Source organism: Podarcis gaigeae, assembly GCF_964106915.1.
Source record: "Podarcis gaigeae genome assembly, chromosome: 13".
NCBI classification, from domain to species: domain Eukaryota; kingdom Metazoa; phylum Chordata; class Lepidosauria; order Squamata; family Lacertidae; genus Podarcis; species Podarcis gaigeae.
Window position 1 is genome coordinate 5,558,938 of NC_139689.1, and position 23,160 is coordinate 5,582,097.

Below are 23,160 nucleotides of genomic sequence, written 5' to 3' on the forward strand. Positions count from 1 at the left end.
AAGGAGTGTGGTGGAGTCTCCTTCTTTGGAGGTCTTTAAGCAGAGGCTTGACAACCATATGTCAGGAGTGCTCTGATGGTGTTTCCTGCATGGCAGGGGGTTGGACTCGATGGCCCTTGTGGTCTCTTCCAACTCTAGGATTCTATGATTCTATGAAAGTCTCCTCACCCCTGATATGAAAGGTGAGCAGCAAATGTAATAATAAATGAATGAATGTGAATTCATGGCAGGCACAATCGTTCAAATTCATCGTCCCAGGACAATGATGATGATGATGATCAATTCAATTTATATACTTGAATTTGATCATATTCTTTCACGGGGTGTGAGTGGTTCCCCTGCTGAGTCGAGGGGGCCGCAAAATTGAGAAGACCCATCATTTTGAGAAAACCCATTTCGGACCCATTTGAGAGGATACTATATGTGGTGGCAGGTTATTAAAAAAAGCTTGGATAATGATATATAATGATTTGAAAAAAATGCTTAAAATAACCTTTGTTTAAAAAACGGAAGACTTTATACATTAGCAGAACTTCGAAAAACACTTGTAATATGATGAAGAATGTATAAAACTGGAAAGTATTGCGAATTGAAGAGATCATGGACGTGCATGATTAAATGTAAAACAAAAGAACCAAGAAGGGGAGTAGAGGGGAGTCAAAGGATTCTAGAAATCCCATGTTTGGGAATTGTTGTGGATTGTATATATAGTTGATCTAAGGATTAAAGGTAAAGGGAGCCCTGACCATTAGGTCCAGTTGTGGCCGACTCTGGGGTTGCGGCGCTCATCTCGCTTTATTGGCCGAGGGAACCGGCGTACAGTTTCCCGGTCATGTGGCCAGCATGACTGAGCCGCTTCTGGCGAACCAGAGCAGCGTATGGAAACGCCGTTGACCTTCCCGCCGGAGTGGTACCTATTTATCTACTTGCACTTTGACGTGCTTTCGAACTGCTAGGTTGGCAGGAGCAATGGGAGCTCACTCTGTCGCGGGGATTCAAACCGCCGACCTTCTGATCGGCAAGTCCTAGGCTCTGTGGTTTAACCCACAGCGCCACCCACGTCCCTGATCTAAGGATTAAGGTATGGTTATTTTTTTTGTTATTATTGTTAAAATTAATAAAATAGTATTAAAAGAGAGAGAGAGAAGACCCATTTGGGGGCACCAGATATTGACCTCATTCAGAGCCCCAGACTACCAAAAAATTACCAAAGTTAGCTGCCCTGAGCCCGGTTTTTGAACCGGGAAGGGTCGGGTATAAATAAAAATTTGTTGTTGTTGTTGTTAAAATCCGTCCCTGATCTGGGTGGCTGCTGTGAGGACAAGATGCTGAATTAGGTGGGAGCAGTTGGCCTCCTCTAACATTCTTGAAATATCTGGAGATTAGAAGGCAGGAGCAGTTACTCCAGGGCACAGCCAAAATCCCTGTTTCCTCCTTCAGTGACCTGTTAACCCCTTTATTTGTCCTGTTAACCCACAGCCACTCTCCTCAGCCCTCCCCAGCCGCACATCCTTATCATTTTCTGAGCCCATCTCCCTCCACCTGCCACCTACTTCCTCTGGGAAACCGGGAACTAACTAAACCAGGGCAGGATGTTGAGCCGTGGTGCAGATCCACTTAAATTTCCCTCGGGATGACTCAGTGGGTAACTTCCCATCCCAATCCAGGAGGAGTTCTGAGTCGTTTGCATATTTAGAATAGGGAAGGGATTTTGCCAGATAGTCATCACATTGGCCAAGCGCTCTAAAGTGCTTGGGGATTATTGTCTGGGGTGATGTGAAGTATGCGGCTTGGCTTGCTTGTGTGAGTTGCCTCTGGAGCTATTCCGTGGCTGGGCTGATCTCCGAGGGGCTGAGCATCCTTATTTGCATAGCTGTCAACTTTCCCATTTCTTGCGAGGAATCCTATTTGGAATAAGGGAATTTCCCTTACAAAAAAGGAAAAAGTTAACAACTATGCCTTATCTGACACAGGGCCGGATTAAGCCCTTAAAAGATTTTTGGGGCCCCCCATATATATCTAATTCAAAACATAAACAACAATGAACTGTAAGATGAAGTTTTAGGGAAGCTTTTAATGTTTAATAGAATATTTTATTTTAATATTTTGTTGGAAGCCACCCAGAGTGGCTGGGGAAACCCAGCCAGATGGGCGGGGTATAAATAATAATAATAATAATAATAATAATAATAATAATAATAATCTTTCAAAATGAAACAGATGGAAAACCATGATTATTTTTGGTTTATTTCTATTTGAAAAAATTTCTGCTACTTTTTCTAATTGCAAAGTCTTTGATCAGGTCCTCAAAACTCATCTTACAAAACACATCGGCTTCTAAACTTAGAGATAAGACTTCCAGCTAGCCTGCCTTGTTGTTCTGCTGGGATTTTTAATATACTTCAACTGAGAAAATGAACACTCAGCTGGGCAATTTGTGACCCTTAATGTTAAAAATCTGGCAATGGAAAATTTCTTTGGCATCGCCCTTCCCTTGACGCCCTAAACACGGGCTTAATTTGCTTAACGGTTAATCTGACCATTGTTTGTTGCTAGGATGAATCCAAAACGTTTGTGCAAATAGCTCTGGCCTATATTTGCTTGTTTAAATAATTTGTTCCTCTTCCACAAGACCTAGTGAGAGGCAACAACAATAAAGCTGTTTGGTGATCAATATTTTTCCAAGTGTGGGTTGCACACTTTGAAACCTGCTGTGCCATTGTAAGGGCAAGAGGCTGGTTTTGTTTCGCTTTTTAAAGAAAGCCGAGATTCTTAGAATACTGATTTCTTTGCCTCAAACTACATTACAGTGGTACCTCGAGTTACATATGCTCAGTGGCGTAGCGTGGGGGGTGCAGGGGGGGCCGGCCGCACCAGGCGCAACATCTGGGGGTTAGGGTTAGGGGTCACAAATCCACGAGTTAGGGGGCGCAAATCCACGGGTTAGGGGGCGCAAATTACTTGCCTTGCCCCGGGTGCTGACAACCCACACTACGCCACTGCATATGCTTCAGGTTACATACGCTTCAGGTTACAGACTCCGCTAACCCATAAATAGTGCTTCAGGTTAAGAACTTTGCTTCAGGATGAGAACAGAAATCGTGCTCCGGCGGCGCGGCAGCAGCAGGAGGCCCCATTAGCTAAAGTTGTTCTTCAGGTTAAGAACAGTTTCAGGTTAAGAACGGACCTCCGGAACGAATTAAGTACTTAACCTGAGGTACTACTGTATGTGGAAATGTGGTCTAATTTCATGTGGTCTGTAGATTGAGTTCAAAAACTCCTTGTGAGTGATCCATTCCTGAGCATTGTATTTCTTCCCTGGGTTAAGGGGGAATGGGGTGGCACTGCCAGTTTGGGGACCATGTCTCTTTCACAGCTGGTTTGGACCCATCAGGAGTGCCAACATGGCCCTGTGACTGTGGGTGCCTGGGTTCATGGGAGCCAAGCAGCATGCATGACCCTGGCACTGAAATTTCTGGGTACCCAGCCGCTTCACGGGGAAATCTGTGGGCGCTCGGGCACCCAGGGAGTTGGCACCTATGGGATCCACCCACTCTATAGGGAGTTGCCAAGTAGGGAATGCAGATAAAAGGTTGCCTACACCTTAAGTGAAGGGAGGCAGGTGATGCTGTGGTCTAAACCACTGAGCCACATGGGCTTGCCGATCAGAAGGTCGGCGGTTCGAATCCCCGTGACGGGGTGAGCTCCCGTTGCTCAGTCCCAGCTCCTGCCAGCCTAGCACCTAGAGTCTCTCCCTCATAATACAGGCAGCCACACCAAATTTATGCATGTTCAATATGTGTGTGACTGTATATTTGCATTACGCCAAGCTTAGAAGTGACCCAGAAACATTATAAAGAAATCACTGAAATGTCACCAAAAGGGCAGGGCAAAAAATAATATTTAAAAAATTCCACTTCTATTCTGACCCCTGGACGGTTAAACCCACAACCTGAGAATATCAGTCTACACATCAGAGAGATACAAAAGTTAGCTGATAGGTTGAAGCCGTGGTTCTCAAAGGCTGTGGCGTGTCACACTGGTGCGGCAGGAGAGGATAGCAAGTGTGGCAGGAAGAGCCACGGACAATCAAATCAGCATTTAAACATTTAGTGCAGTAAAGTATTAAGATCAGGGATGCGGATGGCGCTGTGGTCTAAACCACAGAGCCTAGGACTTGCCAATCAGAAGGTCAGCGGTTCAAATCCCCGCAATGGGGTGAACTCCGTTGCTCAGTCCCTGCTCCTGCCAACCTAGCAGTTCGAAAGCACACCAGTGCGAGTAGATAAATAGGTACCACTCTGGCGAGAAGGTAAACGGCATTTCCGTGCGCTGCTCTGCTTCACCAGAAGCGGCTTAGTCATGCTGGCCACATGACCCGGAAGCTGTACGCCGGCTCCCTCGGCCAGTAAAGCGAGATGAATGCCGCAACCCCAGTGTCGGGCACGACTGGACCTAATGGTCAGGGGTCCCTTTACCCTTTACCTTAGCCAGGATGGCTCTGTTCTGCCTCCTCAGCTGGAGGCTGCAATCCTCCTGACTGCCTGTTGCTGGAAAACACAGGAAGAGAGAGGGCTCTTGAACTTGGATCCCGCTTGCGGGTTTCTAATAATAATAATAATAATAATAATAATAATAATAATAATAATTTATTTATATCCCACCCTCCCCAGCTGAAGCCGGGCTCAGAGCGGCTATCCACAATAAAAGTAACACAGCATTCTAAAATCAATTCATTTTAAAATCAGTTCAAAATCAAATTCATGGCAACCATTGGGCTAGAGTTCTGTGAGGATTACCAAAGGAGGGGGTCAGATTGTGCCTTGGCCAAAGGCCTGGTGGAACAGCTCTGCCTTGCAGGCCCTGCGGAAAAATGTCAGTCCCGCAGGGCCCTAGTCTCTTGGGACAGAGCGTTCCACCAGATCGGGGCCACAGCCAAAAAAGCCCTGGCTCTGGTTGAGGCCAGCCTAACAAGAATGCTGGACCAGGTGGGCTGCCGGCCGGATCCAGCAGTCCCTTCTTACGATTTTAAGAGTAGAGTGAAGGTGCTGGCCTAGTGTCAATGAGCGGGGAGTTCCAAAGTCCAGCGCTGCCACATTGAAAATCCCATCTCTTGCAAGAGTGGAACAAACACTATGCAGTGCTTGCAGAGGTGTCAGTTCCGTAAATCTAAACGTCCGAGTGGGCGCAGATCGGGTAAAGCCCATAATGGATTATCCCCGATCCACTGGTTTGGCTGCATGCATAAGACTATGGCAGGAGTTTCTCACTAGTGTGGTTCCCCTGGGAAATCCAATTTAACGCACCTTCTGATCCTTAATGCTATGTTCTCATGACTCATCATCATGTTTGTGAAGTACGCAAACTCTTTTGAATTTAAATTCCATGCTACTGGGGTGGTGCTGTGCTGTGTTGTGTGGCCTGGTCGTGTGCCCCATGAGCTTCAGGTCTTTGATCCTAGCTCTTAGATCTCTGCTTTCTTCAAACAAAAAATTATAATTTTTATTGCTTTGCTCCTATGGTGGTTTCCCCTCCGACCCTGAATTTGCACCTATGGATTTACATTAGCAGCTGTTCATTTCTGTGCAAATTGGAATGGGGTGGTGCCCAGGCGCTTTCGGGTATAAGGGAGGATAAAAGAAAGTACTTCTTTGCACAGTTCAAGTATGGAACTCATTGCCACAGGGGCCAAGGATGGCCATCAACCTGGATTGCTAAATTTAGGATGGGGCAGATTCATGGAGAAGGAGAGTGCTGTGAATGATCTCTAGCCAGGACGGTTGTGCCCTCTGCCACCAGACAAACTGATTTGCCTCTGTGCTAAAGGACCTGCAGGAGGAGAGTGTGGTATTATGACTACTCTGCTTAAATATAATTATACTTGAGGATATAGGGCCTGAAAAGTCTTCTCAACATGAGGAAATAACCACAAATAGTCCAGAATATCCGGTGAGACCAGGTTGGCAAAAGCTGCTCGCCTCTGTTTGCCCTCTGCTCGCCTGACCACCTGCGAGAAGCCAGCTTGAGTCAGATCACTTGTCCACTTAGCATAGCTGTCAATTTACAGTTTTGAAAATAAGAGACCAGCAGCCAAAATAAGGTATTTTAGTCAACCAGCTGAATTACGAAGTTAAAAGGGACCAGATAATTTTGGAGAGCAGCGCTGGTTTTTAGCCCTTCGTTTCCAGAGGTTGCTGCTCAAGACACCAGCCGATGAAACACTGCAATTAAATAACTACAAGCAGCAACCACTTTTTGCGCAAAAAAAAGTCCAAGCTACGAAGATGCTGCTGCAGTTCTGTATCTTTTCTCTCGTGCTCCATCTGCAGCTCTCAGTTCCATCTGACGGGGCGGGAGGAGGGGGGGGGGAAATAGTGCCCGAAGTAAACCCACAGGTCAGACCATCTATGCTAGTCTACCACTACAAATCTATGGGAGAAGCGTTTGCGGTCCTTCCCTTGCAGCCCTTGGAACACCTGTCCTCGCCTCTGCCTCCTCCTCTTCCTCCTCTCTCTGAACTGCTTTCTCTATGGTTGCCCTCGCTCTCCTCTCAAGGCTCCTCAGCAATTCATAGGCCATGCCAGGCTGCCCATCTCATCCGGGTCCTTCGGTGGCGCAGCCATGGTATGGCCTAGCAGGAATGGTGGCGACGGGCAGAGGGGAAGCCCCAGGTAGAGACGCTCAGTTCGGCGGCTGCGAGGAGGATGGCGGTGGAAGGGCCTGAGGCTCCCGCCAATCCCGGCAGGGAGGGGCTCCCGGGGGCCGAGGCTGGTGAGAGGAGGCTGGAGGGGGGTGGGCCGGGCAGCCAAGCAACACAGTTGGAGCCTCCCACCTCCCTGGCCGGCAGGGAGGGAGGGAGAGGAGCTGCTTCCTTTGAAACCCGGGAAATTGAAGGGACGTCATCAGTAAGGGACGGCAGCGGGACACGGCGCTGGGATAAGGGACTTTCCCGTCAAATAAGGGACGCTTGACAGCTATGCCACCTAGCTTTGTTGAGAGGGCTAAACGTGGCCAATGAGGCCTCTCAACCTGGCCCTTGGATCCTGCCCCAGGGCACATCTCTCCCTGCTCTAGTCTTGTTCACCATGCCGGATTACCAAATAGGAAGAGAAGAAACCAGCCTATGGGCCCCACGCCTTCTAGGGCCGCCCCCCAACAACGGATCAAAATAATACTGGTTTGATCTTGAAAGAAAATTGCAATCAAGCTTTCTCATGCTATACTAGAAAGGTAAAGTTGCGGTTTCCAGCAACTGGTCTTCAGAAGCGTCACTGCCTGTCTGTGGAGGCAGAGGACTGCCATCGCAGCCTCCTGTGGCAGCGAGTTCCACAGCTGAACCATTTGCTGGATGAAGAAGCGTTTTTTCCTTCTGTCCCAAATCTCCCAACCTTCAGCTTCTTGGGACGTCATATTGGATGATTCCTACTGAAATATACTCAGAGTGTGGATTTCATGCTCTTTATTCAGCCAATAGTAGTGAGGAATGAAAGTTTTTCCCAAATATCTGCTTTATATACATTATTTACACAATGGGCTGCACGTGATTGGCTAATTCCAGGATTCTCCTGTAGGCCAATCAGGTTGCGGATTCACTTCCACCTGGAGTGGCGCCTACAGACCAATCATACTGCTGTATTGTTCTAGAACCAATCAGGCTGCTGTGTTCTGAATCATATTGTTCTAGGACCAATCAGGCTGCTGCATTTTGGATCCTATTGTTCTAGGACCAATCAGACTGCTGCATTTTGGACATAGCTGTCAACTTACAGATTTGAAAATAAGGGACCAGCAGCCTCGAAAATAAAGGATCAGCAGCCAAAATAAGGGATTTTCCGGGCACAGGTATGTTCAACTTCTGAGCCCCTCCGAGCCAAAGGCAGAAAACCCAGCCAGCAACCAAACGAAGCCTCAAGCGGTGGTTCCCACAGCGCAGCAACCCGGCAAAGGGGATGCAGCAAGGAAAACCACCGTCACCTCTCCGCTGGGAAGCGCTGAGCAAAGGTGAGTCCCCAGGCAACGCGGCTGATTTGATTGGCACAAGGCATGCAAGCTCCACCCCCCAGACGTTCTCAGACTCCTTATTGGGTGAGCAACGCAGCCAAGCAACACAGTTGGAGCCTCCCTCCTCCCTGGCCGGCAGGGAGGGAGGGAGAGGAGCTGCATCCTTTGAAACCCGGGAAATTTAAGGGACATCATCAATAAGGGACAGCAGGGGGACACAGCGCTGGGATAAGGGACTTTCCCGCCAAATAAGGGACAGTTGACAGCTATGATTTTGGATCCTATTCAACTCCTACGTTTCCGAAGCTGGTGCAAAGGGGAGCAGATTCGGCACAAGACATTCCCAGGTGAAGGAGGTCGTTCAGTTTGCGGCCTTTAACCTGCGGGTGTTCGGCTCGGAAAAAGGCACGTTGCCTGGTTGCACCAAATTAGTTCGGATCCCATCCGACGCAACCCTGGGGCCACGGAGGCCTCCTCTTGCTCAATTCCTTCCCCACCCAGGGACACGTGAAATGCGGCTGCCTCCGGGCGTTTCTTCACACTCCAGCTGCCCAAGCTGCGTGACTCACCGGCCCAGCAGATGGAGAACAAAAGCGTGACGCAGCAGAAAAACAGCAACCTGCTGCCCTCCAGATGCTGGAACTGGATGCGAGTCATACCCAAAACATCTGGAAGGTGCACCAGCTGTGCTGAGGTCTCCAGCAGATCACCTTGACTTCTCTGCTGTCCTTGTCAGCATCGCCCTTGAGCCAGTGCCACCAACTGGACTCATCCACTTCAGCCCCGACTGGGCCAGGCGAGCTGGGTAGCACTTCCAGAGACAACCTTCTGCACAGGAACAGGTCAAAGTGCTGTGGACTCACAGCTTAGAGTTTTGAGCACCAGATTCACTTCCACAAGAAGACAGTCGTCACACAGCAGAGTCTAGCAGAGCATAAACGACTCGGAGAGCAGCTCTGTAGAATATCTTCTTTATTCTATCTACAACTATAATGCTAAATGAGGTCTAAACGAAAAATGCTGAACTGCACTGAGTGTCTGCAGCTGCTCTTAGCAGCAACCTTATCTATACACACGATCTCTCTCTAACACTCAGTCTCTCTCTCTCTTTGATGTGAGGCTGGAGCGGAATAAGTAGAGAGCAGAAACTGCCCCCTCCTCTCTGGAGAATCAGCAGAGAACATCAGCAGATTCTTGGATATGGGAGGGGTGAAATCTCCTCAGTTCTTGGCGCTGCATTTTGGGTCAAGAAAAGCCACTTGCGCCCTATGGAGTAGGGGGGGTTGCGGGCTTCGCGGCCCCACCACGCCCGGGGCGGCCGGAACCCAGGCCGCGTCACCTCCTGGCCAGCCAATCGGCCAGCTCTGGGGGTGTGGCCTGCCTTATTTAAAGCAGGACGCAGCCGGGCACCGGCCACTTGGTTTTCGGGACATGGGTGGCGCTGTGGGTTAAACCACAGAGCCTAGGACTTGCTGATCAGAAGATCGGCGGTTTGAATCCCCGCGACAGGGTGAATTCCCGTTGCTCGGTCCCTGCTCCTGCCAACCTAGCAGTTCGAAAGCACGTCAAAGTGCAAGTAGATAAATAGGTACCACTCCAGCGGGAAGGTAAACGGCGTTTCTATGCGCTGCTCTGGTTCGCCACAAGCGGCTTAGTCATGCTGGCCACATGACCCTGAAGCTGTACGCCGGCTCCCTCGGCCAATAAAGAGAGATGAGCGCCGCAACCCCAGAGTCGTCTGCGACTGGACCTAATGGTCAGGGGTCCCTTTACCTTTACTTGGTTTTCGCCTGCCTCGTAGCAAATCGTCACAACTTTCTGGGTATCGGCGGTTAGGCATTGGTATAATTCTGTAGTTGGAAGAGGGGAGGTAATGCCATCACCTGCCCCACATATTGAAGGGTAGCCCGATAAAGGATTCCGGGGGCGTGGCCCTGTCTGAAGCCTATGGAGGTGAGGGCCTAAGGCACGCCCCCTATCGGTGACCCCCGGGGAATTCCTAGTTGATGTGCATTAGCAGGACTCCCCCTACTGGTGGTTAACCCTTCCCGGACTTCAAGCGGACGGGCTGAAGTTGGAAATGGTCGGTTAGGACCAATGCCTAAGCCAATACCGCTCATCACCTGTAACCAATAAAGTTGTGGCCTTATTTAGCCCATTAACCTTAATAATTGTGTCCTGTGTCATTATTTCCTTGGGGGGGGGGCGAACTCGCCACGCAACCCAGAGGTTTGCTCGCAGGCTCTCTGCTCCGCTATCTCCCTGACGGTTGAAACAAATATTACTAATTATTTCATCGTCATCTGTTGCAAAACTGACCATAATGGCTAAGGGGTCCATTAGCCTCAGGTGCTATTGCTGCGTAATTCGTGGGGGGAAACTACACTGTCTGTTCCCTTTTAACACATATGATCTTCAGATCCCATAGCCATAGCTGGGAACTTTTCCATTTTGTTGCGAGGAATCCTATTCAGAATAAGGCGCATTTCCCTTTAAAAAAGGGAAACGTTGACAGCTATGCCCATAGCTCCAGCTCTGCCTCTAGAGTTGGAGGCAGCAAAGCTTTTGAGTATCAGTTGCTGGGAAACTAGAGGAGGAGAGGGGGGGTCTTGAGTTTGAATCCTGTCTGCAGGTTTCCCCACAGACATCTAGTTGGCCACTGTGAGAACAGAATGCTAGACTAGGTGGGCCATTGGCCTGATCCTGTGAGCTCTTATACTATGTTCCTATATTTGAACGCCAGTGGTTTGAAAAATCACTGCTTTTTTATCATTCCTTTCAATATGAATAGTTAGCACTGTCAGGGGGAGAAAGCAGGAGAAATAAGCATCCTGCGAATTGTTCTGGCGGATTTGCAGATGACAATTTTTTTTCCTTTGGGGGAAAATTGTTGTCATTAAAATGAATAGGGTGGATGGGACGCATTCACCGCCGACTATAAGCTCTTGTTTGTTTGGGAGGAGAAGACAATAGAATCCAGCTACCTTGGGTTTCCCAAGAATATTGTGAAATGGAAACAAAGGTGTTAATTTGGAAATACCGGAACGTGCAAGAGGAACATGACACAGAAGGAGGCTGGCAAAGTCGAACCCAAACTGGAAGTCCAGATGTTCATAGAACTCCACTGAAGAGAATCAAGAACATTTTTTTGTACAGTGGTACCTCGGGTTAAGTGCTTAATTCGTTCCGGAGGTCTGTTCTTAACCTGAACCTGTTCTTAACCTGAAGCACCACTTTAGCTAATGGGGCCTCCTGCTGCCGCTGTGCCGCCAGAGCACGATTTCTGTTCTCATCCTGAAGCAAAGTTCTTAACCTGAAGCACTATTTCTGGGTTAGCAGAGTCTGTAACCTGAAGTGTATGTAACCTGAAGCGTCTGTAAGTCGAGGTACCACTGTATTGTGCTGGCTTCCCCCCTTTTATTTTTACATGTCTTCAGACATGCTATGGGTACATTATCATCATTTATATGCAATTAGCCATTTGAGGTCTACGGCCACAGCGGGCGCTGCAACCTTCCGACAGTTTGACTTCACCCCCAAAGGTGCATGGCTCCATTTTCTCCCGAGATGAGACGGATGTCAACCGAAATTATACAGGAGCTGCTCAAAGTACCAGGCCACAGAGTTGGGTGGGGGATTAAGGAGTGGGGCAGGGCAGGGGTCAGAAGTGGGATTCACCAGGGTGTAGTGAACCAGTGTGGTGTGGTGGTTAAGAGCGGTAGTCTCGTAATCTGGGGAACCGGGTTCGCGTCTCCGCTCCTCCACATGCAGCTGCTGGGTAACCTTGGGCCAGTCACACTTCTCTGAAGTCTCTCAGCCCCACTCACCTCACAGAGTGTTTGTTGTGGGGGAAGAAGGGAAAGGAGATTGTTAGCCGCTTTGAGACTCCTTAAAGGGAGTGAAAGGCGGGATATCAAATCCAAACTCTTCTTCTGCTGCTGCTGCTGCCTGCCCAGGCATGGAGGCGCTGCCACCAACCCTGCCTCAAGGGGGGCCACCATTGCCGGATTTACATATATAAGCTAAACAAGCTATAGCTTAGGGTCCCACTCTCTTGGGGGGCCCCCAAAAAATTCAAAGGGGGGAAAAACTGGATGTACATTTTCAAAATATAAGATGAAATAAAATAAAACCTACATACAGCAAGCGTGTGTGTTCTGTAGGCTCCTATGATATAAGTCATGGGCCCCGCCTGCTAGCCTGCTCCCTAAAATATCACTGGTTTGCCCCTTTCTATATATAGGGTGCCTACATGGGTGGTGCTGTGGTCTAAACCACTGAGCCAAGGGCTTGCCGATCGGAAGGTCGACGGTTCGAATCCCTGTGACGGGGTGAGCTCCTGTTGCTCGGTCCCTGCTCCTGCCAACCTAGAAGTTTGAAAGCACGTCAAAGTGCAAGTAGATAAATAGGTACCACTCTGGCGGGAAGGTAAACGGTGTTTCCGTGCATTGCTCTGGTTTCGCCAGAAGTGGCTTAGTCATGCTGGCCATATGACCCGGAAAAACTGTCTGTGGACAAACACCGGCTCCCTCGGCCAGTAAAGCGAGAGAAGCGCCGCAACCCCAGAGTTGTTCGCGACTGGACTTAACTGTCAGGGGTCCTTTATCTTTTTTATATATAGGGTGCCTACATCCTGCATGGACTGGCAACATGGGCAAATGGCTTTAGATACCTACTAGGTCCATAAAGGACCATACAGTGGTACCTCAGGTTAAGTACTTAATTGGAATGAATTAAGTACTTAACCTGAGGTACCAGAGGTCTGTTCTTAACCTGAAACTTCTTAACCTGAAGCACCACTTTAGCTAATGGGGCCTCCTGCTGCCACTGCGCCGCCGCTGCACGATTTCTGTTCTCATCCTGAAACAAAGTTCTTAACCCGAGGTAATATTTCTGGGTTAGCGGAGTCTGTAACCTGAAGCGTCTGTAACCTGAAGCATATGTAACCCAAGGTACCACTGTATAGCATATATTCAACCCCAAAAACAGCAACAATTTGTTGTTGACAAAGGACAGCTGGACATATAAAGGGCCCCATTACCTTCAGTAGCTTAGGGTCTCATCAAACCTAAATCCAGCCCTCACAGGCCACCATCGATTCCTCCTTCCTTCAAGTCCCAGCTTGAACCCCACTTTGCTTAGCAATCGCCTCAGCATCTTAATCTCCTGCCGAGAGAACACTTAAACCACAGCTTCTTGCGTTTGCACATATCTGTCCCTTGCTAAACAGGCTTCTCCTTATCTCGATCGCACCTTAAATCCGTTCCAGTTTATTTATTGAATTCCACCAAAATTTCAAAAGCTGGCATGCCCCCAGGAGAAACTCCTCCCTTGCACTTTCTCATGGTGATCAAGTGTCTCTGAGAGACCTGCTGTGACTGGATCTCTCACCTAATTTTCCTCCTGGAAACGCAGTCGCCTAAATGTACCAGTTCCTGCAGAGTGGTCTGTTTTATTTTGATGCCCTTCTTCATTTAATCGCCACAACAACCCTGTGAGGTAGAACAGAGAGTGACACTGAAGCTTTTTCCTTCCTCCGCCACTTCCTTCTCTTGTCCCCTCACCCCAATACCTCTCTCCTTCTTCCTCCTTGCCTAGTGAACTTGTAAGGTGTTGGAGACTTCCCCAATGGGGAGAATGGGGCTTCTGCCCCACGAGCCTCAGCCTGCCCCCAGCTGCCTGCCTTGTTGTTTAGTCATTTAGTCATGTCCGACTCTTCGTTACCCCCTGGACCAGAGCACGCCAGGCACTCCTGTCTTCCACTGCCTCCCGCAGTTTGGTCAAACTCATGCTGGTCCCTTTGAGAACACTGTCCCACCATCTCGTCCTCTGTCGTCCCCTTCTCCTTGTGCCCTCCATCTTTCCCAACATCAGGGTCTTTTCCAGGGAGTCTTCTCTTCTCATGACATGGCCAAAGTCTTGGAGCCTCAGCTTCAGGATCTGTCCTTCCAGTGAACACTCAGGGCTGATTTCCTTCAGAATGGAGAGGTTTGATCTTCTTGCAGTCCATGGGACTCTCAAGAGTCTCCTCCAGCACCAGAATTCAAAAGCATCCATTCTTCAGCGATCAGCCTTCTTTATGGTCCAGCTCTCACTTCCATACATCACTACTGGGAAAACCAGAGCTTTTACTATACGGACCTTTGTTGGCATGGTGATGTCTCTGCTTTTTAAGATGCTGTCTAGGTTTGTCATTGCTTTTCTCCCAAGAAGCAGGCGTCTTTTAATTTCGTGACTGCTGTCACCATCTGCAGTGATCATGGAGCCCAAGAAAGTAAAATCTCTCACTGCCTCCATTTCTTCTATTTGCCAGGAGGTGATGGGACCAGTGGCCATGATCCATAGTTGTCAACTTACAGATTTGAAAATAAGGGACCAGCAGCCTTGAAAATAAGGGACCAGCAGCCAAAATAAGGGACCTGCAGCCTCACCTGTTCCAGGCACTCCTGTCTTCCACTGCCTCCCGCAGTTTGGTCAAACTCATGGTGGTAGCTTTGAGAACACTGTCCCACCATCTCGTCCTCTGTTGCCCCCTTCTCCTTGTGCCCTCCATCTTTCCCAACATCAGGGTCTTTTCCAGGGAGTCTTCTCTTCTCATGAGGTGGCCAAAGTCTTGGAGCCTCAGCTTCACGATCTGTCCTTCCAGTGAGCACTCAGGGCTGATTTCCTTCAGAATGGAGAGGTTGGATCTTCTTGCAGTCCATGGGACTCTCAAGAGTCTCCTCCAACACCATAATTCAAAAGCATCAATTCTTCGGCGATCAGCCTTCTTTATGGTCCAGCTCTCACTTCCATACATCACTACTGGGAAAACCATAGCTTTAACTATAGGGACTTTTGTCGGCATGGTGATGTCTCTACTTTGCTTCAGGATGAGAACAGAAATCATGCTCCGGCTGCGCGGTGGCAGCAGGAGGCCCCATTAGCTAAAGTGGTGCTTCAGGTTAAGAACAGGTTAAACCGCCTGCCTAACCTTACCTATATGCACCCCAAAGATCGCTTACCTGCCTGCTCCCTCCTCCTTAATAAATAATAATAATTTTTTATTTACATCCCGCCCTCCCCGGCCGAAGCCGGGCTCAGAGCAGCCAACAACAATAAAAGTAATACAGCCTCAATGATGCCGCTCTTCCATAACTCAAGAAGGGATGAGGATGCGGGACAAAACTAGCAGTCAGTTGGCTCTGCCGGATGTGGTTGGTCTTGTCCTTGGCTCTGGCTCCACCCAGTGTTGGTCTCCTGCCTTTGCACCCCACAAGAGACAGTGTGGTGTAGTGGTTAGAGCAGGGTTCGTCAACCTCGGCCCTCCAGATGTTTTGAGACTACAATTCCCATCATCCCTGACCACTGGTCCTGCTAGCTAGGGATCATGGGAGCTGTAGGCCAAAAACATCTGAAGGGCCAAGGCTGAGGAAGCCTGGGTTAGAGCGTCCAACTTCTTCTTCTTTGACAATCACTCATACCTAAGTAAGATTGTCTTCTTTTTTGTTAGTAATTTCAATTTCACATTTTATAAAAAAACATATCATCCTTAAATTCCGCCCCTATTTTTTCCTCCCCCCCCTCCCCAAAAACATGACCCACCCTCCCCTCCCCCCCCCCGACTTCCGTCAGCTCCTCTCTCTGGTTTGTCAACATATGTTATTTTCTGCCTGTTACAAAACTGTACAGATCCTTAATTTATCTATATGAATATTATCATTTGTGAATGTTTATTCAAAACCTGCCAAGGAGTCCAGTTCATTTTGTTTTTTTAAAAAAATACTTTGTAAAGGGTTCCCATTCATCTTTAAAGTCACAGTTATCCTTGTCATGTAGTTGATGTGTCAATTTTGCCAATTCTGCGTAGTCCATCAATTTCTCTTGCCATAGTTCTTTAGTCGGGGTTTCCTCGTTCTTCCGTCCTTGTGCTATTAAAACTCTTGCCGCCGTTGTCACATACATAAAGATATTTTTCAGTTTCCTTGGCAGGTCTTTTCCTGCAATCCCTAACAAAAATGCTTCAGGTTTTTAAACAAATGTTAGGCCAAATAAGATTGTCTTCCATAAACACGGTTTTAACAATGAGTCCATAAGTGACTGTGGAGGCCAAATCTGGACCCACACGTCCTTCCACAGTGGGGACATTGGTTTCCTGGCAGGAGTTGATCACGGTGTGGATTTGCCAAGCGTGCCTTCCTCTTAGCACGTTTCTCCCTTGCATCCTGAGTTCAGGTGTCTTCAAAGCCCAGGACACCTTTGGGAAAGGCTGTTCTCCAACTGGAGCGCTCGCAGGCCAGTGTTTCCCAGTTGTCTGTGTTTATACTACATTTTTTTAGATTTGCCTTGAGAGAGTCTTTAAACCTCTTTTGTTGACCACCAGCATTACGCTTTCCATTTCTAAGTTCAGAATAGAGTAGTTGCTTTGGAAGACGATCATCAGGCATCTGCACAACATGACCAGTCCAGCGAAGTTGATGTTGAAGAATCATCGCTTCGGCACTGGTGATCTTTGCTACTTCCAGTACACTGGCATTAGTTCTCCTGACTTCCCAATTGATGTGTAAATATTTTCAGAGACACCACTGATGGCATTGCCCTGCCTGCCTGTTCCCTCCTCCTTAGGCTCAATGATGCTGCCCTTGCATAACTCAACAAGGGATGAGGATGCCGGGACAAAAATAGCAGACGGTTGGCTCTGCCTGCCATTGGCCCTGGTTGGTCTTGTCATTGGCTCTGGCTCCACCTAGTGTTGGTATCCTCCCATTGCACCCCACTAGAGACAGTGTGGTGTAGTGGTTAGAGCATCCAACTACAGGCCCTGGGAGACCAGAATTTGAGTACTCGGCCATGAAGCATAGCTGCCAACTTACAGATTTGAAAATAAGGGACCAGCAGCCTCAAAAATAAGGGACCAGCAGCCTCAAAAATAAGGGATCAGCAGCCAAAATAAGGGATTTTCAGAGCACAGGTATGTTTAACTTCTGAGCCCCTCCAAGCCAAAGGCAGAAAGCCCAGCCAGCAGCCAAACGAAGCCTCAAGCGGTGGTTCCCACAGCAAAGGGGATGCAGCAAGGAAAACCACCGTCACCTCTCCGCTGGGAAGCGCTGAGCAAAGGCGAGTCCCCAGGCAACGCGGCCGATTTGATTGGCAAAAGGCATGCAAGCTCCACCCCCCAGTCGTTCTTAGACTCCTTATTGGGTGAGCAACGCAGCCAAGCAACACAGTTGGAGCCTCCCTCCTCCCTGGCTGGCAGGGAGGGAAGGAGGGAGGGAGGGAGGGAGGGAGGGAGGGAGGGAGGGAGGGAGGGAAGCTGCTTCCTTTGAAACCCAGGAAATTTAAGGGACATCATCAAAAAGGGACATCAGCGGGACACGGCACTGGGATGAGGGACTTTCCCGCCAAATAAGGGACAGTTGACAGTTATGCCATGAAGCTCACTGGGTGACACTGTCCAGTCGCTGCCTCTCAGCCTAAACTACCTCACAGGGTCGTTGGATGGGGGAATTCATTGAGAAAGGGGAGAAGTATGTGCACTATAAATCAATAAAGAAATGCATAACCAAAACGGGCACCAGCAATCGTTATTTATTTAATTTATCTCCAACCTCCCATCAGCCCCCATTCCCCTTCCACCCCACCTGCACTCGCTGCTGCTGCTGGGAGTCCAAAAGATTGGAAAGGCTCAGATATGCAGATGACACAACCTTGATGGCAGAAAGTGAGGAGGAATTAAAGAACCTTTTAATGAGGGTGAAAGAGGAGAGTGCAAAATATGGTCTGAAGCTCAAGATCAAAAAATGAAGATCATGGCCACTGGGCCCATCACCTCCTGGCAAATAGAAGGGGAAGAAATGGAGGCAGTGAGAGGTTTTACTTCTTTGGGCTCCATGATCACTGCAGATGGTGACAGCAGCCACGAAATTAAAAGACGCCTGCTTCTTGGGAGGAAAGCAATGACAAACCTAGACAGCATCTTAAAAAGAAGAGACATCACCTTGCCGACAAAGGTCCGTATAGTTAAAGAAATGGTTTTCCCAGTAGTGATGTATGGAAGTGAGAGCTGGACCCTAAAGAAGGCTGATCGCCGAAAAATTGATGCTTTTGAATTCTGGTGCTGGAGGCAGTGGCATAGCGTGGGGGGTGCAGGGGTGCACTGGGCGCAACATCTGGGGGGCGCGCTCGCACTCGAGTGCTAAAATCCATGGGTTAGGGGGCACAAATTACTTGCCTTGCCCAGGGTGCTGACAGCCCATGCTACGCCACTGGCTGGAGGAGACTCTTGAGAGTCCCATGGACTGCAAGAAGATCCAACCTCTCCATTCTGAAGGAAATCAGCCCTGAGCGCTCACTGGAAGGACAGATCCTGAAGCTGAGGCTCCAAGACTTTGGCCACCTCCTGAGAAGAGAAGAGAAGACTCCCTGGAAAAGACCCAGATGCTGGGAAAGATGTAGGGCCCAAGGAGAAGGGGACGACAGAGGACGAGATGGTGGGACAGTGTTCTCAAAGGGACCAGCATGAGTTTGACCAAACTGCGGGAGGCAGTGGAAGACAGGAGGGCCTGGTGTGCTCTGGTCCAGGGGGTCACGAAGAGGCAGACACAACTAGACGACTAAACAACACCAACAAGGTTGGTTTGACCTGTTTGTGATCCATTATAAGTGCCCTTTGCGGTTCAAGAGAGGAATTGTAACAAAAATCAACCCATCATTCTACAGTTTCGTGGATTAGAAGGACCTTCAGTTTGCTGGTCCATCCAGGCTCTCCTTACCTTCTTTTTTAAAAACCCTCTTAAATGTTTCCTTTGCAACTTACAGGCAGGGGATTAATATGAAACGACGGAAGAAAAAGGGAAAGGTCCCACCGAGATTTGAACTCGGATCGCTGGATTCAGAGTCCAGAGTGCTAACCATTACACCATGGAACCTCGGCTTGCGGGACAGTCGAACGCTATTCGTTCTCTGCTCGTCGGAGAGGGAAGGCGGGGACTCCGCCGGCCAATGGCGTCGCGCCGTTCGGCTCCTGCTTTGCATTTCCGGCTCCTTCCTCGCACTCATTTTGTAGCAAGGCCCCATTCAGAGAACAAAAGAAAAGACTCGCGCGGGGCTGGCGAAGCTGATTGGCCCGGAGGGAAACTGAACGTTCCAACCCTTTGCGCTCCCTCTACTCCCACGCCTTTCCTTTATGCTTCATTCTGTTGTTATTGTAAAGGCTCGTGTTAACCCTCTAGTTGCCGGCGCTTTTTAATTTTCCCCTCCCCAACCCCAAATAGTTCAGCTTCCCTCCTCCATTTCCGCTGCCTCTTATCTCCCCGCCCCTTCTGTGCCCCCAAATCATCAGCCCCGCTTGCAAGCCGATCGACTCAGCGACAGCAGGGGGAAAACCAAAAAACAGGTTTGTTCAAATGCTTTGTAACCATTACTGAAAATTTGCGGGAGGGAGGGAGATGGAAAGGGGAGGCGAGGGGAGAGAAAGAAGGGGCGTAGTAGAACCAGGTTTTGTTTTGTTTTGTTTTTTAAACCGTGTTGCCCCAAAAAAGTCATTGCAATTATTATAGGAGGGTGATAATAATATTGATTATAAGTAGGACAGCTGCAAACAGTATCTGTAAATATCGCGCTTTGCAGTCTCCAAGGCCCTTCACAACACCCCTGTAAGGAAGATCAGCATGCACTCAGGGCCAGATTTAGGTTTGATGAGGCCCTCAGCTACTGAAGATAATGGGGCCCTTTAGATGTCCAGCTGTCCTTTGCCAGCAACAAATTGTCACTGTTTTTTGTGTTGGAATATATGCTATATAGTAATTTATGGACCTAATAGGTACAACACCAACACAACACAAAACACTCTTGCTGTATGTAGGTTTTAATTTTTTTGTTTTTTATCTTGGAAATGTACATCCAGGTTTTATTCTTCAATTTTTTGGGGGCACTCTCTTGGGGCCCTAAGCTATAGCTTGTTTAGTGTATATATAAATTCCGCACTGTCTGCATTGCAGGTGGAGACCAGGGCCAAGAGGAGAGTGTCCGTCCCCTGCAGTGTTGCCAGGATGACACAGTATATACAAAGAACAGAACATGGGTTCCCAAAATGGTCTGTAGGCCACCAGTGGTCCACAAGCTTCGTTCCAATGGTCCACGGCGTGTCCGCATTAAATGATTGCATTTATTTTTAATTCCATTTTTATTGCTTATTTCTCATATGGTATTTTATTGCATCCTAATTTCTGGTGCAATAAAATATGCTGTAAGAAATGAGAGAAGCATTAAAAATGGAATTAAAAATAAATACAATCCTTTAATGCAGACTACATTAAAAATGCAATTAAAAATCCTACAGCACACCAGCAACGTGCATTACACTTTCCACAACAGACAGGAAAAATATTAAGTGGTCCCACCCAGACCCTCAACTAATTTTCAGGAGGTCTATAAAGTTTGGTAACCACCATCCTAGAATGTTGGAATTTCCAAGGGGCTTACATGTTGTGTAAGATAATTTACCAGTGGCCAGGAGCAATTGCCTTAGTGTCTGAGTCCAGACTGCAAGTTTGTCACGAGCAAAGAGTCAGTGCCAATACCATACAGTTCTGCACAGGAACAAAGATCTCTAGATTGCTCATATAGGTGAATTTTACTGTGTGTGTATCTACCTACAGGATGGTGAGGGGAAACTAGAGGAGGGAGGTTATTAGACAATGACGTGGGGATGACAGCATTCCAAATGGGGAAACCAATCAGATCTTAAGGAACCTATCCATTCAAGAAAGAACCGTGTTGGATAGCAATGGGGGGCCTCTAGATCAGGCATCCCCAACCTGCGACTCTCCAGTTGTTTTGGCCTACAACTCCCATGATCCCCAGCTAACAGGACCAGTGGTCAAGGATGATGGGAATTGTAGTCCAAAACATCTGGAGGGCCGAAGGTTGGGGATGCCTGCTCTAGATAATGTTGGACAACAACTCCCATATGCCCAGCCAACAGGAGCTGGAGAGCTAGAGGTTCCCCACCCCTCTGTTAGGGTAATAATAATAATAATAATAACAATTATTTATTATTTATACCTGCCCATCTGGCTGGGCTTCCCCAGACACTCTGGGCAGCTTCCAACAAAATATTAAAATACTGTAATGCATCAAACAAGGACGCATTGGTGGTTCAGTGGTAGAATTCTCGCCTGCCACGCGGGAGGCCCGGGTTCGATTCCCGGCCAATGCAACATGACTTTTGTGGGACGCGGGTGGTGCTGTGGGTTAAACCACAGAGCCTAGGACTTGCCAGTCAGAAGGTCGGTGGTTCAAATCCCCGCCACGGGGTGAGCTCCCGTTGCTCGGTCCCTGCTCCTGCCAACCTAGCAGTTCGAAAGCACGTCAAAGTGCAAGTAGATAAATAGGTACCACGCCAGCGGGAAGGTAAATGGCGTCTCCGTGCGCTGCTCTGGTTCTCCAGAAGCGGCTTAGTCATGCTGGCCACATGACCCGGAAGCTGTACGCCGGCTCCCTTGGCCAATAGGGATGAGTTCCACAACACCAGAATCGGTCACAACTGGACCTAATGGTCAGGGGTCGCTTTACCTTTACCTAATGAATCAAACATTAAAAGCTTCCCTAAAGAGGGCTGCCTTCAGATGTCTTCTAAAAGTCTGGGAGTTGTTGTTCTCTTTGACATCTGGTGGGAGGGCGTTCCACAGGGCGGGTGCCACCACCGAGAAGGCCCTCTGCCTGGTTCCCTGTAACTTGGCTTCTCGCAGAGAGGGAACCGCCTTTGGCCATCCTGATGTTGACCAGAGGTGAGGATGAGGCTCCCATCCCGTTCATAAGGAAACCTCTGCTGGACCAGGCAATGACCCACCTGGTCCAGCGTTCTGTTCCCGCAGTGGCCAACCAGGTGCCCAATGCGAAACCAACAATTAGAATCCAAGCGCCAGAGCCCTCTCCCCTCCAGTTTCCAGCAACTGGGAAGCATGACTGTAGAGACAGAGAGTAGCCACCCTGGCTAGTAGCCATCGATAGCCTTCTCCTCCTGCTTGCCACTCACACAGAGAGAAGCTGCTCTTCTGAAATCTTTTCTGCATGCAGTGTAAAGCTGGGGTGGTCAGCCTGTGGCCCTCCAGATACTGCAGTCTCTGGCTCCCATTGCTCCTAGCGAGCCTGGCGAACGGCCAGGCACGATGGGATTTGTAGTCCAGCAACCTCTGTACAGGAACCCTTAGATTTAAATTACGGGAACCATCTCCTCTCTCCCCAAAATTCTGACACTGCAGAGGAAGGAGGCTCTGTGATGGAACACACAGAGCAGGGGTAGGCAAACTAAGGCCCAGGGGCCGGATCCGGCCCAATTGCCTTCTCAATCTGGCCCGCAGACGGTCTGGGAATCAGCGTGTTTTACATGAGTAAAATGTGTCCTTTTATTTAAAATGCATCTCTGGATTATTTGGGGGACATAGGAATTTGTTCGTTTTTTTCTCTCCAAAGTATGATATAATAATAATAAATTTTATTTATATCCCGCCCTCCCCAGCCGAAGCCGGGCTCAGAGCAGCTAACAACAGTAAAATGATAAAACATTCTAAAATCATTTCATTATAAAATTAATTCTCATCAGATTAATGGCAACCATTGGGCTAGAGTTCTGTGAGGATTGCCAAAGGAGGGAGTCAGGCTGTGCCCTGGCCAAAGGCCTGGTGGAACAGCTCCATATTGCAGGCCCTGCGGAAAGATGTCAAGTCCTGCAGGGCCCTAGTCTCTTGGGACAGAGCGTTCCACTAGATCGGGGCCACAGCCGAAAAAGCCCTGGCTCTAGTTGAGGCCAGCCTAACCTCTCTGTGGCCTGGGACCTCCAAGGTGTTTTTGTTTGAAGACCGTAAGGTCCTCTGTGGGACATACCAGGAGAGGCGGTCCCGTAGGTACGAGGGTCCTAGGCCGTATAGGGCTTTGAAGGTTAAAACCAGCACCTTAAACCTGATCCTGTACTCCACCGGAATATAGTCCATCCCCCCACATGGTCTGAGGGACAGTGGACTGGCCCCCTGCTGAAAAAGTTTGCTGACCCCTGGCACAGTTTTTCCTTATATCGTTAACTGGGAAAAACACTGTCGAGCAAACAAACTCGTTTTTCCAACTGGAAGTTTGACTTTTTCATCGACAAGCTATGCATCCAGCCGCCGCCCACAGGAGGGC

At 48.8% G+C, this 23,160-nt stretch overlaps 1 long non-coding RNA gene across 1 annotated transcript; it reads right to left on the reverse strand.

Annotated features, from left to right (window-relative positions):
• Positions 1–2,584: 2,584 nt before the first annotated feature.
• On the reverse strand, positions 2,585–8,699 carry LOC310829130. The gene is made up of 3 exons (XR_014557175.1): positions 8,571–8,699; positions 4,486–4,550; positions 2,585–2,634 (listed from the first exon to the last, which is right to left on the reverse strand). It is a non-coding gene; the product is annotated as an uncharacterized lncRNA (long non-coding RNA).
• Between the last annotated feature and the right edge of the window lie 14,461 nt (positions 8,700–23,160).